Source organism: Zootoca vivipara, chromosome 15, assembly GCF_965207765.1.
Source record: "Zootoca vivipara chromosome 15, rZooViv2.hap1.1, whole genome shotgun sequence".
Lineage (NCBI taxonomy): Eukaryota > Metazoa > Chordata > Lepidosauria > Squamata > Lacertidae > Zootoca > Zootoca vivipara.
The window spans coordinates 9,793,163-9,812,721 of NC_142598.1; the positions used below are offsets into that span (position 1 = coordinate 9,793,163).

General features: G+C 45.6%; 2 long non-coding RNA genes across 2 annotated transcripts; both read left to right on the forward strand.

Moving 5' to 3' along the window:
• The first annotated feature begins 569 nt into the window (after positions 1-569).
• Positions 570-15,478, forward strand: LOC148683371 (uncharacterized). The gene is made up of 13 exons (XR_015947285.1): positions 570-2,535; positions 2,680-2,805; positions 3,132-3,230; positions 3,387-3,548; positions 3,705-3,767; positions 4,096-4,191; positions 4,348-4,739; positions 4,896-4,979; positions 5,311-5,448; positions 13,337-13,435; positions 13,592-13,654; positions 14,846-15,058; positions 15,260-15,478. It is a non-coding gene; the product is annotated as an uncharacterized LOC148683371 (long non-coding RNA).
• Positions 15,479-15,562: 84 nt separating this feature from the next.
• LOC148683372 (uncharacterized) lies at positions 15,563-19,266 on the forward strand. Its single transcript, XR_015947286.1, has 2 exons — positions 15,563-15,843; positions 17,032-19,266. It is a non-coding gene; the product is annotated as an uncharacterized LOC148683372 (long non-coding RNA).
• The last annotated feature ends 293 nt before the right edge of the window (positions 19,267-19,559 follow it).

Genomic DNA, 19,559 nt, shown 5'->3' on the forward strand with positions numbered 1-19,559 from the left:
TGTTAAAAATGCTATGGCAATAAGAATAGGAATAATATATACAATAGGGTTAATAAAGTAGGATAAAAATTTATGCATTATTAAGAAAGGAATTTGCTTCCCTGTAGAAAGATTTTAGGTCTTTTGCATTACTTGACTCTGCCACCTTAATAAACCCTAATTTGGGGGTAGGTAAAGTCTACTACTTTAGCGGTAATCAGTAGTTCTAATTTGGATGTTCTTTTGGTATTGGTCCTACTATCTTGGTCCTTTCGTACTGAGGATAGTGCTGCATAGATAGAAACCGACCTGGATTTCTCTGGTCTGAACTCAGATCACGTACAGTAGGACTGTTAATCGTTGAACAAACGAACCTTTAATGGCGGCTGCACCATTGGGATGTCCTGATCCAACATCGATGTTGTAAACCCCCTTGTCGATATGGACTCTAGGAGGGGATGGCACTGTTATCCTTGGGGTAACTTGGTTCAATGATCAGATAATATTTAGATTAATTGCTGGGTCTAATGTTTGATGTGTTAATCTTAATGAAAATGTTTTGTTTTATTTTTGGAGGTTTTTTTGTGCTCTGAAGTCGCCCCAACTAAAAATCTAAGGAGCATATTAGATGGACTTGGTTTTGAAGCTCCACAGGGTCTTCTTGTCTTATGGTTTTATTTCAGCTTTTGTACTGAAAGATTAATTTCATTGGCTAGTCCGTAAGAGACAGATTAGTCCTCATTTAGCCATTCATTCCAGTCCCTATTTAAGGGACAAGTGATTATGCTACCTTTGCACGGTTAGGATACCGCGTCTGTTTAAAAGAGTCACTGGGCAGGCAAGACCTTTAATACTTGTAAGGCTAAAGGCTATGTTTTGGTAAACAGCTGGGACTAATTTTTGCCGAGTTCCTTTTGCGGCTTCTTGGCTTTCTTTTTTGCACGCCTGTGTTGGAGTAACAAGATTGGGTAACGTTTTGACTAGAATAGTATTAGAGGTCTGTTTGTTAATTGTCAGTAGTTTTTCTCTTCTGATTTAAGAGAGTGCGAAGAGAAATAAATATTTCTTATTACTAATTTTAGCATTGGTGCTTCTATATTGGTATAGAATAACTCAAATTATATCAGGAGGTTTTATAGGCTATTTTTTGTTTTTGCTGTAACACGGTTTTTGATGGCTGCTTTGAAGCATACTGGGAGGATAGAGTAAGGTTCCTCTCAGTTCGGGCTGTATTCCGGTTCAATGGGGCTGTACCCCCATTGATTTTCTTTAGGTTTGAATGGAATTTTAAATATAAATTTTAGTAGGACCTAAAGTTGAACTTAATTCTTTTATTGAGTAACCAGCTATCACCAAGCTCAGTTGGCCTTTTGCCTCTATTTTTAGGTCCTCCCACCCTTTTGCTACAGGGATGGGCGTGCTCTTGGTTGTGCTGCCCAAAAATAGCTTGCTTGGTTTCGGGAAGGCAGGCTAAAGGTCTCTTTGTTTGAAAAGGTTTTGCTAAACCATAATGCAAGAGGTACAGGAGTTAGTCTTTATTATGTTGTGCTTAAGTTTTTCATTATTCTTCCATTGTTCCCTTGCGGTACTTGTAAGGCTGTTGGTGGTGTTTAATCGCATTTACTGGCCTAAGTAAATGTTTTAGTTGCACTTGCAGAGAAAGAACAGTGTGGGGTTGGGAGTTGCCCCAGGTGTCATCACTGAGGGGGGTGGCAAAATGGCAAAAAGCTGAGTTTTTTTTTAAAAAAAATTGGGGTCAGCAAACTTTTTAGTTGAGTCAAAAAACACAGCTGGCATTGAGGGCCACACCGTGGGGACCAGCACTTACCGGGGGCCTGCAGCGTGCCTGAGCCACGCGTCTCCTGTCTGAAATGGCAGAGTGGGCTTGCTTCTGCCTCTCCCTCAGCCACCCTACAGCTGAGGGGGAGGCGGCAGAGAGGCTCCAGGCAGCGCCCCCCGCCCCCAAGACCCCCGTGTTGAACCGGGCTATGCCGCTGTTCTGTTGTTTCAATTATGGGTGCCCCTTGAGAGTTAATGTGCTGTGCTTGCTGCCCCATGCGTCCTGTTGGACCAGCCCCCCATGGCACCAGGGCCATAGGGCTTCCCTGGCTAGCGACTCAATGCGGGCAGGAGTGTTTGGCTTCTGGGTTCCTCCCTGTCTCATTTTGGGCTCCTCTCTTTCTCCTTTCTCTCCCCCCACCACTACTGCCACCACCTCTGGAGGATGAGACAAAGGAAGAGCCAGGCAGCCCCTCGGAGGAGGAAGCCCCACCGGAGACCCCACGGAGGCATCCAGACTTGCTGAGCCCATATTGGGTAGGTGGCAGCAGCCTAAGCGACGCTTCGCAGAAGGGGAGGGGGCATATCAACCGCAGAATGGAAGCTGTTCTGTTGGTTCAGTTATGGGTGCCTTGAGTTTTATTGTTTGGTTGTGTTTTTTAATTGCTTGTCTTTTGCATCTTTTACTCGCAGGTTCCCAAAATCACACCAGAGAGTGCCCACAGCTCCACCAGTTCACTGTCCTCCCTGGACTCTTTGTGGGACTCACTCAATGAGGTACGTAGCAGACAGAGCAGGAGGGAAGCCCTGCTGAGCTGCACAAGGGCAACCCTGAGGCTGACCAGGCCACCTTCTGGACGAGTCCCTCCCCGACTCATTTTGGGCTGCTCTCTTTCTCCTCTCTCCCCACCACCACTGCAGGAGGACGAGGAAAAGCCAGGGAGCCCCACAGAGGAGAGCGGTGAAGAGAAGGAGTTAACAAGACCAGGAAGCACCCATAGCTCCTTCACGGCGCTCCTGGACTCCTTTTTGGAGTTACTAAATGAGGTATGTAGCAGACAGAGCAGGAGGGAAGCCCTGCTGAGCTGCACAATGGCAACCCTGAGGCTGGGGAGGAAGAGGAGGAGGAGGAAGCTGGCCGGCTCACCAGGCCACCTTCTGGACGAGTTGTGAGCAAGGGGGCAGGCAGGCAGGGGGTGGCTAAGGGCAGGCTGTGCTTGCTGCCCCACTTGTCCTGATGGACCAGCCCCCCATGGCACCAGGGCTGTAGGGCTTCCCTGGCTAGCGACTCAATGCGGGCAGGAGAGTTTGGCTTCTGGGTTCCTCCCTGTCTCATTTTGGGCTGCTCTCTTTCTCCTCTCTCCCCACCAAAGGATGAACCGAAGGAAGACCCAGGCAGTCCCCTGGAGGAGGGAGGCTAAGGGACGGAGGAGACCCCAGGAGCATTTGCAGAGTTGTTCAGCCCCGACTGGGTGGGTGGCAGCGGCCTAAGGGGCAATTGTCAGAAGGGGAGGAGGCATATCAACCGCTGAATGGAAGCTGTTCTGTTGGTTCAGTTATGGGTGCCTTGAGTTTTAATGTTTGGTTGTGTTTTTTAATTGCTTGTTTTTTGCATCTTTTCCGCGCAGGTGCCCAACATCAGGCCTGAGAGTGCCCATAGCTCGCTGTCAGGACTGCTGGACTCATTTATAGATCTGCTATATGAGGAAGAGGCAGGCAGCCCCCCAGAGGAGAGAGGCAAGGGCAAGGAGGAGATTCCAAGACATCCAGATGTGCAGAGTCCAGATTGGGTAGGTGGCAGTGGCCTAAGCGACACTTGGCAGAAGGGGAGGGGGCATATCAACCGCAGAATGGAAGCTGTTCTGTTGGTTCAGTTATGGGTGCCTTGAGTTTCAATGTTTGGTTGTGTTTTATAATTGCTTGTCTTCTGCATCTTTTCCTCGCAGCTCCCGGAAATGTCACCATGGAGCTCCTTCAGTTCCCTGCCCTCCCTGGACTCCCAAAATGAGGTACGTAGCAGACAGAGCAGGAGGGTAGCCCTGCTGAGCTGCACAAGGGCAACCCTCAGGTTGGGGAGGAAGAGGAGGAGGAGGAAGCTGGCTGACCAGGCCACTTTCTGGACGGGTTGTGAGCAAGGGGGCTGACAGGCAGGGGGCTACTGGGGGCAGGCTGTGCTCGCTGCCCCACTTGTCCTGATGGAGCAGCCCCTCATGGTGCCAGGCTTTTAGGGCTTCCCTGGCAAGCTACTCAATGTGGGCAGGAGAGTTTGGCTTCTGGGTTCCTCCCTGTCTCATTTTGGGCTGCTCTCTTTCTCCTCTCTCCCCACCACCACTGCAGGAGGACGAGCCTAAGGAAGGGTCAGGCGGCCCCCTGGACGAGGTCGATGAAGGGAAGGAGGAGACTCCAAGACATGATGTGCAGAGCCCAGATTAGGTAGGTAGCAGTGGCCTAAGCGACGCCTGGCAGGAGGGGAGGGGGCATATCAACCGCAGAATGGAAGCTGTTCTGTTGGTTCAGTTTTGGGTGCTTTGAGTTTTAATGTTTGGTTGTGTTTTTTAATTGCTTGTCTTTTGCATCTTTTCCTCGCAGCTCCCGGAAATGTTTCCCTGGAGCTCCGTGACTTCCCTCACCCCAGAAGATGACACCAACCAAGAGGGGCCCCAAAACTCTTCAGATGAGGGTGCTGTGCAGGAGCTGTGCCCCCCACCTGGAGACAGCACAGAAGACCTGGGGCCAAGAGTGAACGAGGTCAGACGAAACATTAAGATACAATCATTCTGCAATATTAAAAGCTTCCCTAAACAGGGCTGCCTTTATCCTCTCTCCCCACCACCTCTGGGCTGGTTCCTCCATGCTGTCCGTGCTCCAAGGACAAAGTGGCTGGGAAGGAGAATGAGGTAAAGGAAGAGCCAGGCAGCCCCTTGGAGGACGAAGGCGAAGCCAAGGAGACCCCGAGAACACAGTTCCTCAAGTTTCAATTGGTAGGTGGCAGCGGCCTAAGGGGCAATTGGCAGAAGGGGAGGAGGCATATCAACCGCAGAATGGAAGCTATTCTGTTGGTTCAGTTATGGGTGCCTTGAGTTTTAATGTTTGGTTGTGTTTTTCAATTGCTTGTCTTTTGCATCTTTTCCTCGCAGGTACCAAAAATCACTCCAGATAGTACCCACAGCTCCATCACAACACTGTCCTCCCTGGACTGACTGTGGGATTCACTGAGTGAGGTATGTAGCAGACAGAGCAGGAGGGAAGCCCTGCTGAGCTGCACAAGGGCAACACTGAGGCTGGGGAGGAAGAGGAGGAGCAGGAAGCTGGCTGGCCGACCAGGCCATCTTCTGGACCAGTTGTGAGCAAGGGGCAGACAGGCAGGGGGCGGCTAAGGGCAGGCTGTGCTTGCTGCCCCACTCGTCCTGATGGACCAGCCCCCCATGGCACCAGGGCCGTAGGGCTTCCCAGGCTAGCAACTCAATGCGGGCAGGAGAGTTTGGCTTCTGGGTCCCTCCCTGACTCATTTTGGGCCGCTCTTTTTCTCCTCTCTCCCCACCACCACTGCAGGAGGATGGGCCAAAGGAAGGGCCAGGCAGCCCCCCCCCCCCGGTGGTGGGCAGCGAAGAGAAGGAGCTGACAAGGCCTGGGAGCACCCATAGTTCTCTCACGGAACTGCTTGACCCCTTTTTGGATTTACTAAACGAGGTACGTAGCAGACAGACCAGGACTCGTGGGAAGCTGCTGAGCTGCACAAGGGCTACCCCGAGGCTGGGGAGAAAGAGGAGGAGGAGGAAGATGGCCGGCCGACCAGGCCATCTTCTGGACCAGTTGTGAGCAAGGGGGCAGACAGGCAGGGGGAGGCTAAGGGCAGGCTGTGCTTGCTGCCCTACTCGTCCTCATGGGAGCACCCATAGTTCTCTCACGGAACTGCTTGACCCCTTTTTGGAGTTACTAAATGAGGTATGTAGCAGACAGAGCAGGAGGGAAGCTGCTTAGCTGCACAAGGGCAACCCTGAGGCTGGGGAGGAAGAGGAGGAGGAGGAAGATGGCCGGCCGACCAGGCCACCTTCTGGACCAGCTGTCAGCAAGGGGGCAGACAGGCAGGGGGAGGCTAAGGGCAGGCTGTGTGCGACGAATGTCCCCCTCTCTATTACAAAAATGCGACTCAGGAATCCAGAGGTGAAGCCACACACACTCTTCTCCTGCCACCTCCAAATAAAACCCCTTTATTCTTGTGGGTTTATAAGTAAAGAGAGACTCCTTCCTGCTCACGTGGCCTGGTATCAAAGAAAAACTCTAGGCTGTTTGATAGAATAACCTCCTGCCACCAGTAAAGGGTCTCTCTCTCTCGGCTTGATTCCCCCTACTGTAAAAGTTTGCCCTTTCCGCACTGGCAACTTGTTGACACCCCAGGTTATCTTTCTAAGCCTCCTCAGTGTTACTCTAAGACACAAACTTTCGCCTCTTTTCCTGTGGTAAGTTTTGTCCTCTAATGAGTTACTACTTCTGTGAGTCCCGATACCTTCCTGGAAAAATAATGACGATACTTCTTGGCACAAAAGAGAAGAATTTTATTAACCTTAGAACATAGTTGTTTATTTAACGTTTCATGTTTTTATAAGATACGTTTTGGTTGTAGATAATCTCTGTCAAACATTTAACATCGAGCCTTCCTGAACCTCATCTAGATCCCCACTATCCTGGCCTCTCAACTTTCTTCTTCACGCCTACCCACTCCCTCTCCCTCTCCTCAACTGACAAAACTGCTGCTCCCTCCTTTTAAACTGGGAACAGTCCCGCCCCCACCAGAATGTTCTGTCAGTCAAGCTGGAGGTGGATTAACTCTTTTCTAGCCAGGTAGGAATAAATATTTCAAAACCGTGTCAATCCGTTACATGTGCTTGCTGCCCCACTCGTCCTGATGGACCAGCCCACCATGGTTCCAGGGCTGTAGGGCTTCCCTGGCTAGCAACTCAATGCGGACAGGAGAGTTTGGCTTCTGGTTTCCCGCGGATCGGCTCCGGTCGCGCTTTCGGGTTGTTCCCGTAGAGCGCACTCACTAGCGGCGGAAAGGGGGGGTATTGGGCTTCAAAGCCCCCCTAAAGGTTCCCGGTGGGAGTCCGGGACCTGATTGAAGCGGCTGCGGCGTCGGGGGGATCCAGCGCCGCACCGAAGGGAGCGGTGGAGCGGAATTCCCTTAGAACGCCAGCCCACGGATCCCGCCTGAGGTGAGAAAGCCCGAGAAACGGAGCAAATAAGCGGAGGAATCTCCAAGAACATCAAGCCGACCTAAGGTATTTATTCCTCCCCATGCCCGAGCTTCAAACTGCATAAGTTTAGAAGTTCCTTTACATTAAAAAGCTGAAGAGCGGTGGAGAGAACCGAAAACGCGGAAGCAGGTCGGAGGCTAATTAACGGCGATACAGGGAGTCGCCCCGCTGTGTTTAGCTTGAGTTAAAATACCAAAATAGCAAAATCATCGGAGGAGAGAAACGCTAACCTGCTGTATAGGATTGGCTGTCCAAAGACCGGCGTAACCAGTAGCAATTTCTAAGGGCTGTTTTGGAGGAAGTGGAATTGCTACTCTGTAACATTTAAACAGTCACTTTGAAACGCACTTTGGAACATACACCCCCAGCTTAGTTACTGTCTGCACTGTCTGCTCCCCCCTGCATTGCCTGCTCCCAAGCAGTGGAATGAGGAAGAAACTAGAGGGGGAAATGGAACGGTGTTAAAAACTCCCCCCCCCTCCTCAATACTTGACATGAGCAGAGACTGAGATGGGGCATTAAACGATTTGGATTGGATAAGAACCTGTTACCAGGTCCCTCGGACAGTGAACCTCCTATTGAGAAAGACAATCAAACCTTCTGTGTAAACTGTGGAGTCATAGCGGTTGCAGGAAGTGAAGCCAGATAAAGAATTAAGTTACGTTGAGAACAGTGCCACCCCCAGGAAGATCTAAAAAGAGCTAAAAAGATATTCAAGATATTCAAGACTTATCGCTACCTGGAGCTGACTAGAGGAACTCTATGTATTGAACTGTATGTATTGAACAGCGTCAAGGCACAGCCAGTTTGAGCTGTTAGTTTAAATTTGTTGGTTTTCCTGGAGTCAAAAGTCACCCCCGTAAATACCAACCGTGCCTAAATTGACTTAAACAACGTATATTGTTAACTCCCCACGTCTTTTAGGGGTGGTTTTATATGCACTGCACCCTAATTACTTTTTTATTCACTCTGTAATTAATGTTTGTAAGACTATTGGGACGTGGTAGGAATCACAACAGAAATGGCTGGGGAAAAAAATGTTACTGCCACAACAAGCCTTTTAGGAAATGCCAATAATCAAGCTAGAAGGGGTTCAGGAGCAGATATGGACTTGAATATGGATGTGAAGGAATTAATTTTAAGTCTCAAAAGGGACTTTGTAGATATGAAAAAAGAAATGAATGAGAAATTGGATTCCTTTGGGGAAAAAATTGATGGTAACGCTAAGATAATAACGGAGTTAACCGAAAAGATGAAAGAATTGGGGGGAAAAAATGTAGAGCTTTCAAAAACGGTGCAAGAGTTGAAAGGGAAAACCTTAAGTTTAGAGGAGTCAGTGAGGAAATTGCAGAACGAGAATAGAGAACTGAAGAGGGAGGGGGGGAAGGCAAAGAAAGAGAGGGTGGAAATGAAAGAGTCTTATGAGGCTGTAATGGATGCAATCTCTATGATAGAGATGCATAGGAGAGAGAAGACCTTGAGGCTGAGGGCAATTCCGGAGAAACCTGATGAGCAAATTGGGAAAAAAGTGGTTACTGAATTAGCTAAATGGTTGGAAATTCCAGAACAGGAAATGGAACAGCAAATAGATAGAACTTTCAGAATAAAATCAGCTATCGCAAAGGAGAATAATTGGCCTGGGGACTGCCTGATAACTTTTAAGAACTTGGATATCAGAGATAAAGTCCTTCAAACAACTAATAAGAAAAAATTACAAATAGATGACTGTGATATAATTATACACAAGTACATTCCAACTAGATTTTTTAAAAAACGAGAGAAATTTAAACCATTTATTGAAGCGTTGAGAGAAAAGGCGATAACTCATAGATGGGAGTATCCAGAAGGTTTCTCTTTCTATTTTAAAGGTAAAAGGAGGAAATTTGTGGTAACAGGTGATGCAGCTAAATACTGGAGGAAATACCCGAAGCAGTTGGGGATAGTAAGAAGGTCAAGTGTAGGAGGGGAGGATTCGGACAATCCAGGGGAACTAGAGGAAACCTAGAAAAACTTAATTTCTAACAAATTGTTGGTGTTTATTGCCGGTGTTTGATATTCATAGGAGACCATTTCTTTTTCTCAGAAGTGTATTTTATAGTGTGTTTACTTTAATTCCTTTACTTTAATAAACAAATAAATAAATAAATAAAGATAAAACAATAAAAATAAACAAATAATAAAAATCAGTAATAACTGTAATAAAACAAGTCAAGATGAATCTCAAATTCTTGACATGGAACGTAAATGGCTTGAATGAGAAAAAAAACGAAATAAGATTGAACATGAGTTGTGTAAACAGAAAATTGATTTAATTTGCTTACAAGAAACTCACGTGACGGAAAAACACACAAGAGTCTTAGTTAATAAAAAGTTGGGTCGGGAGTTCATTTCAGCTGACAAAACAAAAAAAGAGAGGGGTGTGGTAATTTATGCAAAGGACTATCTTCAACCCAAACTATTATTTAGAGATACGGGGGGGAGGATTGTTATCATAGAAATTCTAACGCAAGGAGAAAGGATTATTATTGTAGGAATCTACGCACCCAACAAAAGACCGAAAAAATTCTATCAGAAGCTTGAGAAAAAGATAATTGAATATGTGGGAGAAAAGGTTATTTTATTGGGAGATTTAAACGGTGTTACGTCTCCCGACATTGACAGAACACATAAAAAGAATTGGAAAGGATCTAAACAAATTAAATTGCCGATAGTATTCACCCAAACTATGGAATTAATGAATATGACCGATGCATGGAGAGCAAAACATCCAATGGAAAGAGAATACACTTTTTTCTCGGAGCCAAATAAGACGGCAAGCAGGATAGATGCCATCTGGATCCCAAATGAATTAACAATAGCGATAGTGGAAGCCGAAATACAACCCAGGATTTTATCCGACCACAACCCTGTGCTTATTTGGTTAAAGAAGGAAGTACCTAAGTTAAAGAGATGGAGATTAAATGAATCTCTATTACATGATGATTCGATAGTGGACAAAGCGAAACAGACCCTTAGAGAATTTTTCCAATTTAATTTAAATAAAGAAACTTCTGCCTTAACGGTGTGGGACGCCGGAAAGGCAGTGATAAGGGGTTTCTTTATTAAACAAAACGCAATTCAAAAGAAAGAAAAGGAAAGAAAGAGACAAAAACTCCGGGAAGAGATTGGTAAAAACGAAGCAGAATTATATCAAAATCCCGGAAACGATAAAATTAAACAAACTATTAAAATATTGCAGACGCAATACTCGACGATCATAAATGAAGAGATTCAATGGAAACTGAAAATGATGAGACAAAAAAATTTTGAACAAGCAAATAAACCAGGCAAATTACTTGCCTGGCAACTGAAAAAAAGACAAAATGAGAGAATCATAAATAAGATGAAGTTAGGAGAAAATTTTACTTCTAACCCCAAAGAAATTGAAAAAATCTTTCTTGATTATTATAAAGAACTATATAAAGAAGGGAACGAATCAAATGTAGAAATAGAACAATATATAAAACAAAACAATCTTGGAAAAATCTCTAAGGAACACGCGGAAAGGTTAAACGCCCGGATTACCATCTTTGAAATCTCCCAGGCTATAAAGAAAGCCAAAACAGGAAAGACACCAGGTCCTGATGGACTACCCGCAATATATTACAAAAAGATGGAAGAAATTCTGATAGACCCGATGAAGGAAATTATGAATAAAATACTAGAGAAGGGCGAAATGCCTGAATCATGGAGAGAAAGTTATTTAACGCTCATACCAAAGCAAGGAACAGATTTAACTCTTCCATCAAATTATAGGCCCATTGCGTTACTGAATAACGATTATAAATTGTTCGCTGCCATACTAGCAGATAGACTGGAAAGCATATTGGTAACAATTATTCATGAGGACCAGTCGGGTTTTCTCCCAAGACGTTTAATGCAGAGCAACATCAGGAATATTATCAACATTATTGAATATTTAGATATATATATTGATAAGCCCGCAGCGCTAATTGCAGTCGACGCGGAAAAAGCGTTTGACCAAATTTCATGGAAATTTATGAAGGCAGCTATGGAAAAAATGGACTTGGGGAAACCTTTTTGTAAGGGAATACAAGCTATTTATACCAAGCAAAAGGCAAGAATTTTATTAAATAATAACATTACACAAGAAAGGCAGGGTTGCCCCCTGTCCCCTTTAATTTTCATTATGCTAATGGAAATTTTGAATAACAAAATCAGAAATGAAGGGGAGATAAAAGGGATAAAACTTGGTAGTAGAACATATAAATTACGGGCCTTTGCCGATGATTTAATGATTACGACTGAAAACCCGAAAGAAAGCATAATTAAGCTATTAGAAATTATAAATCAATTCGGAAAGGTGGCGGGATTTATATTAAACAGTGCAAAAACCAAAATGCTGGCCAAAAATCTATCCGTGGAAGAAAAATTAGAAATTGAAAAAATAACCCAATTAAAATTCTTTCCAAAAATCAAGTACCTAGGAATTTGGCTAACTCCAAAAAACATAAATTTATATCAGGATAATTACATTAAAACATGGGAAGAAATTAAAAGGAACTTGGTGAGTTGGAGTAAATTAAAATTATCATTTTTAGGGAGAATTTCGGTCGTTAAAATGAGCGTGCTGCCAAAGCTCATTTTTCTTTTTCAAAATATTCCTATAATTCGAAAAACAGGGTGTTTAAAAGATTGGCAAAATGAAATTTCTATATTCATCTGGCAAGGCGCACGGCCGAGAATAAAACATAAGCTGCTTATAGATATCAGAGAAAGGGGAGGTTTTGGCCTCCCTGATCTGAAATTATATTATGAAGCTGCGTGCTTAATGTGGCTAAAAGACTGGTTTGTGCTACAGAGGCCAAACTTATTAGATCTGGAAGGATTCAATTTGAGATTTGGATGGCACGCCTATCTTTATTATGATAAAATTAAAGCGCATAGGGCCTTTTCCAACCACATAATACGAGGTTCTTTATATAAGGTGTGGGAGAAATACAAAAACTTATTAGAATCCAAAACCCCGATGTGGATATCACCGGTTGAGGCCAAAGCCGTAAGGCGGAAAAACACCAAGGAAAAATGGGCAACCTATCAAACATTGCTGAGGTGGAGAGATGAACAAGTTGAAATGAAGGGATACGAAGAAATAAAAGATGAGTTAGTGAGTTGGTTAGACTACCATCAACTAAGAGAAACCTTTAAGGAGGATAAAAAGAAAGGATTTAATACGGAACAATCTAGAATGGAAAGAGATCTGTTAAATAATAATACTAAAATCATCTCCAAAATGTATCATCTACTTCTCGAATGGGAAGTTCAAGAAGAAGCAGTAAAGCACGTTATGATCAGGTGGGCCCAGGACCTGGGTCATACGATAATGATGGAAGACTGGGAGACTTTATGGAAATATAACATGAAGTTCACGGCGTCATATGCAATAAGGGAAAATCTGTACAAAATGATGTACCGCTGGTACCTCACACCTTATAAGCTGTCTAAAATGTATTCAAACGTGTCAGAGACCTGCTGGAAGTGTGGGGTAGCAAGAGGAGATCTGATGCATATGTGGTGGGGTTGTGGTAGGATAAAGGAATTTTGGAACAAAATTTACGAGGAAATGAAAAAAATTATGAAAATCAATTTTGTAAAAAAACCGGAAGCATTCCTCTTAGGAATTTTGGGGAAAGACATACCAATAAAGTATAAAGAGATTTTCTTATACGCCACAGCGGCGGGGCGCCTGCTGATAGCGGCCAACTGGAAAGGGGACAAAATACCCTCGGTTGAAGATTGGCGAACTAAGCTATTAGAATATATTGAGATGGCTCAGTTAACAGATAAACTAAGGGGGAATTCGAAACAAAAGTTTATGGAAAAATGGGATAAGTTCAGAAAATATTTACAAGAAATTTATAATAATGACGAAGTCTTTAGGACAGTCTTGGATTGTTTGGTATGCATTAAAGAATCAGATAAACGGGTATGATCGGTGATAATGTGTACAAAAGAATTAATAAGAATTCGAGGAGAAGGGATTGTACATAGAGAAACTAAATGAGTCCCACAGCGGACAGCGACTGGAAGTCAAACCAAGAATATGATTTGAGGAATATTGCAACAAGGAAAAAGAGATAAGAAACGGAAAAACTGGTAATGTAGATAGACTTTATTTTGTAATGCTTGTAACATCATGGAATTTTCCTATGTTTTCTTTTCTTTCAATAAAAAAAAAAAGGAGAGTTTGGCTTCTGGGTCCCCCCCCCCCCGGTCTCATTTTGGGCTGCTCTCTTTCTCCTCTCTCCCCACCACCACTGCAGGAGGAGGAGCCAAAGGAAGGGCCAGGCAGCCCCCTGGATGATGGAGGCAAAGTGAAGGAGGAGACTCCAAGACATCAAGATGTGCAGAGCCCAGATTGGGTAGGTGGCAGTGGCCTAAGCGACGCCTGGCAGGAGGGGAGGGGGCATATCAACCGCAGAATGGAAGCTGTTCTGTTGGTTCAGTTTTGGGTGCCTTGAGTTTTAATGTTTGGTTGTGTTTTTTAATTGCTTGTCTTTTGCATCTTTTCCTCGCAGCTCCCGGAAATGTCACCCTGGAGCTCCGTCACTTCCCTGCCCTCCCTGGACTCCCAAAATGAGGTACGTAGCAGGCAGAGCAGGAGGGAAGCCCTGCTGAGATGCACAAGGTGGCAGAGGCCTAAGGGGCAATTGGCAGAATGGGAACCGCAAAATGGAAGGCAGCTGGAGGCCTTTCAAGGGCGATTCCCCCCCCCGGTTTATATTAATTTATTAATTAACTAGTGGAATTCAGCCTGTTTAAAAACGGGCGCTAGAGCGCGTGTCTCGGCAGAAAAGAAGAGGTGTCGGGGCTCAGGCAGCCAAGGGGCGGAAAGGAGGCGGCGGTGGGTGGATCCCAGGGCCAGCGAGCCTACTCCTCCTCCTCCTCCAGCAGCCGGCCAGAGGCTACGGTGACGCCCGTGAGGAGCTGCGAGGGGCGGCCGGAGCTGCCGGGAGATGGGAGGAGGGGGTCCCACCATTGTCGCGCTCCTGCTGCTGCTGCTGGAGGAGGAGGAGGAGGAGGAGGAGGAAGGAAGGAGCCCGGAGCTCGAGGCGGCCTCCCCGGCGGCCCCCTCGGCTCGACGCCCGCCGCCTCGGCCCGGGCCGCCCTCCTCAGCCCGCCGCCTCCTCAGCTGCACATGGCAGCGGTGACTCTGCCGCTTCCCCGGTGTCTCCGCCGCTTCCCCGGTGTCTCCGGCCCGAGTCCTGGCGCCGCTGCCTGGCCCAAAGGAGCCTCCGCCGGGGCGAAGGCAAGCGAGGCGCTGAGTGGCGGCTCTCTTTCCCCGGCACCGCTTCCTGCCTTTGCCCCCGGCCCGAGAGGTGGCAGTTCCTGGCGGCTGCTTGCCGTCATGTCCCACCAGACCGGCATCCAACGTACTGGGCCCCTTGGTCTGCTGGTCGTGGGGGGGGGGGGAAGGGGGCTAAAGCAGCCTCCTCCTCCTCCTCGCTCTTTAGCGCAAGCACACTGAGGCGCTTGTCCGGCCGGGAGCAGCAGTTGGCAGAGGGGTGGGGGGGTGGGGAGAGCGTGCGCGCGTGTGTGTACGTCGTCTCTGCTGTCCAATCCCTGTGTCCCTGGGGCCCATGCGCAGTACCCCAGGGACACACGGGACAACTGGACGCAGGGACAACTTGGACTTTATTATATAGGATACTATTTTGTCCCACAGAATGGAATGGAACCGCAGAATGGAAGGCAGCTGGAGGCCTTTCGAGGGCGACTCCCCCCCCCCCGGTTTATATTAATTTATTAATTAATACTATTTTGTCCCACAGCTACAAAAAAAGGAAGAGCAGCCAGACATCACCCCAGAAGATAATAGCGGGGGGGGGGGGCAAAACTCTCAGAAGATGATAGCAAAGGGGGGCACCACAAAGGCAACCGAGCCAAAGAACGAGCGTCGAGGTGCAGGCGGAGAGGAAGCCACTGGGCAGGCGGCTCAGGCGGTGGATCCGCCAGCACCATTGTTGTGTCCACCCTGAATGAAGGTGAGGAGGCGTTGGGAGGCTCACATCGATCTGGGGGGATTTTGTCAATTCCCCTAGGGATGGCACCTGGGACAATGCCCCCCTTCCTCTACTGGTCGTGGCAGAGGAAATAGCCCCTGGAGGTGCCCGAGTCCCGCGACGTCTTGACTCCGACCGCAGGACTGATATAATATAAAACAGCAATTCTTCTTCCCTCCCAAGACAGTCATTCAGGCACTTTCCCTGCCACAGACCAGACCGGACACTACAGACTGGACCGGACATTACAGCGTCACTCCGTGACACTTGGACCTCAGAGATCGTCGATGACCCCATCGCCATCAAACTACACCTGAAACGAAATTGACAGGGCCAGCCTTCGCTCCAGCCTCTGCAGCACTCCAGCCTGCGCTGTGCTCCAACCTCCGCTGCACTCCAGCCTGCGCTTCATCTTGAGCCTTAGTGGGAGGGCCCTTTTCAGGTTCTTTTGACAACTCCAACCACTATAAAAGTGTCGGAACGTGCCGCTTGGATCCATCACACTTTCTGCAAACCCGCACCACCTCCAGATGATCACGCTGAGGACACCGACCCCCCGGACCCGACGATGACAACACCGATCCTCCAGACGCTGCCATTGAGGACCACGAACCCCCAGATGCAACTTCTCTGGACTTCAGCTTCGCAGACGCCAGGCAAATTGATGACAGCGGGGGTGATCGTAGTCCCCTAGCAGCTGGAGAGGGACTTTTGGGATGTCAGTACCAATAGTTCCTAATAGAAAAGCTTCTGTTTTCTTAACAAAGGTTATTTTAAACATTTTTTTTATTTCATTGTATATGAATGCATTCAAAGATGCATTAATGGAGAAATTCCAGAGTGAAATGGCTTCCTTCTTCAGGAATGTCCATTGTGACCAGATATTTTGAGAGCTATGTGTGGAGGAGTGAGAGACTTGCACATTTGTACGATGAAGGACTGCGCTACAGGTTTCCATGTATTTCCACCCTTCTTTTCCTGACTTTGTTTCTGTCACTTTCTTGAACAGCCCTTTGTTCATTTCTCTAAATCATCTCCCCTCCAACCACCAATCATTATTCTTTGAGTGCTAGGAAACAATTACTCTGTAAGAGGTGTGGCAATTGGGCGAAATACGTTGGAACCACTTACAACAACTTCACATTTGCTTAACTATTTGTAAACAAAACAAAACACTTGAGAGAGTTTATGGTGCAAAGAGTGTTTGTTTCCGGACTGGTGACATTTTACATAAGAAATACAAGCTGTGTTCTAGTCAGTTTAACTTAACCTGATCCCAGAGTTCTCCTGTGTAGGATCTAGAGATCTCTAGCAAATATTCCTGCGTGGAAAAGTTGGGGGTCGTCTTATACGCCCAGTCGTCTTATACACCGGAATATACGGTAATTATCAGCATTCTTAAAACATTGCTGTTCACTGAGTGCTTTGAGGGAAGCCATGAAACTTTGCCAAACCAAATGTACAGGTTATATGGCAAAAGGGATGCAGGTGGTGCTGTGGTCTAAACTATTGGGTTTGCTGATTGAAAGGTCAGCCGTTCAAATCCCTGCAACGGAGTGACCGTTGCTCTGTCCCAAATCCTGCCAACCTAGCAGTTTGAAAGCACGCCAGTGCAAGTAGATAAACGTCCACTCCCAGATTCTGTGAGTGACTAGGAGGTCATGTTTTCAGCTATCTCTGCAGTGTAAATATTATGCACAATAAAACCGTTAAAGACAGGATGGACTTGGGCGTCTTTACTCGAGAGTAGCCGCAACAACCCCATTACAGTAATGTTCACCCGAGTCTCTCTTCCTTTCATGGCCCAGTCCCAGGCTCTTAGAAATCAACAGTGGCGAACCTAAGGAGCTGTGGGAAATCTGTTAAATCCATGGCTGTCTTGGGAAAAGTAGTGTTGGCTGTGCAGAGGCGGCTGCATCTCCAACTCATTCACCTCTTCCTTCTCAATTGCTTAGGTGTTTGTCACCAATCCTGATGGCTCCCCAGCTTCCCGTGTACCTGTGGCGACAGAGCCAATTGCAGCTGAAGGAACCACTCAGAATGATGGGACAGCCAAGCTGATCCTTGAACACCCCAGCAAACAGCCAAGAGCTCAGAATGACAGTGAGTCCCCCCGAGGCCATGCCAAGTTCCCTTCAAATGCATGAATTGTGCTACTGGCAGTTACTGTGTGTATCTTCCGCACACAGAACCAAAGCAACGGTTCATGGGGGGGTACTTAGGAATTTTTAAGGAAGGGTCCATAGCTCAGTGCATAGAGTGTTTTGTTATCCCCCAAATGGAAAGTAAGCGAGGTCCCACCCAAAGAGGATTGGCAACTTAAGTTGACAAAATATGCACAACTTGCAGATTTAACATAAAGAATAAGAGCAAGAAGAACATACGTTTAAAGAAGATTGGAACGCATTTATTGAATATATGGAAAATAACTGTATACAGCTGAAAACGCTGGCAGCATTAATAATAATAATAATAATAATAATAATAATTAATAATTTATTTGTACCCCGGCCTCCCTGGCCTAATCTCTCTGGGGCCTGGGATCTTCAGAGTGTTGTTAATTTTTGATGAATGTAAAAGTGGAAAACTGATTTGAATGGTTTTAGTAAAATATGCAGGGATGTATGATATGTAAAATGAACCATGAGAAGCGAGAAAGGGAAGCCATTGGATATTTTAAAGTTTGTAAAATGTTTATTTGAAATTGTAAAATTATTAAAATAAAAAGTGCTGGGAAACAGACCGGGAAAGTGTGGACCCATACCTAGAATGCACAGGGCAAAAGGTAAGTGTGGATAAGCCCCTAGATAACCTTTGCCACTTTCTGTAAGTAAAAACCAAAGATCCCCAACTTTTAAATGAACGTCAGGCAACCAAGACCATGATAGCTACAACATACCAGACCCAAGGAGGATCCGGAAATTATCTCCATTTGGCAGTCACAGCTATGGAACTCAAGGCTGGAGACAACTTGCCTATCAATTTCAACCTGAAGTGCAACAACCAAGAAGTGCTGGATCAGATCCAAAGTTCCACCTATATGGTAAGTACTGCGCAGAATGGAAGCCTGAGGGCCAAGTCTCTAAACACCTGTTAATATTGAAGGTGTTGGTGCGAGAGGGAAGAGGGAAGTCTTCAGCCATGTGTCTGGTCCTCATGGAAAAACAGGTTTCAGTATCTTTCCTACAGCACCTGCCTTCTTGGCTGCTTTGGGTTAAGCTTCACATTATGATGACACTTAGAAAGGCATTCCCCAGAGATGGAAGGAAGACAGAGTCCTGACCAGAGAAGAATGGCTGATAAAGATGATGGATTACAGTCATACCTCGGTTTAAGTACGCTTTGGTTTGAGTACTTTCAGTTTAAGTACTCCGCGGACCCGCCTGGAACAGATTAATCCACTTTCCATTACTTTCAATGGGAAAGTTTGCTTCAGGTTAAGTGCCACTTAATTCTTTACTATTAAAGAATTAATTTACTATTTAAGTAAAGAATTACTATTACTATTACTTTACTATTTAAGTAAAGAATTAATTTACTATTAAGTAAAGAATTTGTAGAGAGGGAAGTGCGATTAAGATTAGAATAATTGTGGGAAGAATAGTTCATACTACTTCTACTTCTTGAGCATCTATAGCAGGCATGTCCAATAGGTAGATCGTGATCTACAGGTAGATCACTGGACACCTGTGGTAGATCACTGGTAGATCATTGGCTCCCCCCAAAGAAGCTGAACAACTGCGGCTCCCCTAAAAAAAGCTCAACATTTTACCTCCTCCCTGAAAAAACTCAGCAACTTAGACCTGAACCCAAAAAAGGGGGTAGATCACTGCCAGTTTTTAACTCTGTGAGTAGATTGCAGTCTCTTGGGAGTTGGCCACCCCTGATCTATAGTATTGGTGTGTGTGAGTTTTGTTGATAATATAAGGCTAATAATATATAGTACTAAGGCATTGATTTAAAAAAACAAATATTAATGCACTGTACACCGAAATGGCGAAAATGACCAGGAAGATCAGAAATCAAGAAGATAGAAATTTTACTAAAGAATGGGAAAAAATTATAATTTACCTCAGAGAACACTGTAAACAACTAAAAACTTTGGCAGGACTGTAACACTTGTAATGTAACAAGAACTATGGGAAAATAGGGATTTTAAAGAAAATGTAGAATTTTAAATGATGCAGTTAGAGGGAAGTCCAAGGATTCATGGAATCCTATATGTATGATTATTTGAATATAAATGTAAATTGCAAAAATCACTAAAAAATTGTAAAAAAGGAAGAAAAAAGGCATTCCCCAAAATAAGCTTTTCCATGTCGCAGTGCTCCATGAGGTGAAAAACATTTGCATTACACTTGTTATGTGAGTTAGTCCAATTGCATGGAGTTTTGTTCAAACCAGTCTATGCTTGCTAACCTGCTTCACGTTAAACAGGATCTCTTGTTCACCACCAGATCTGCAACATTTATTATGTTTCCTC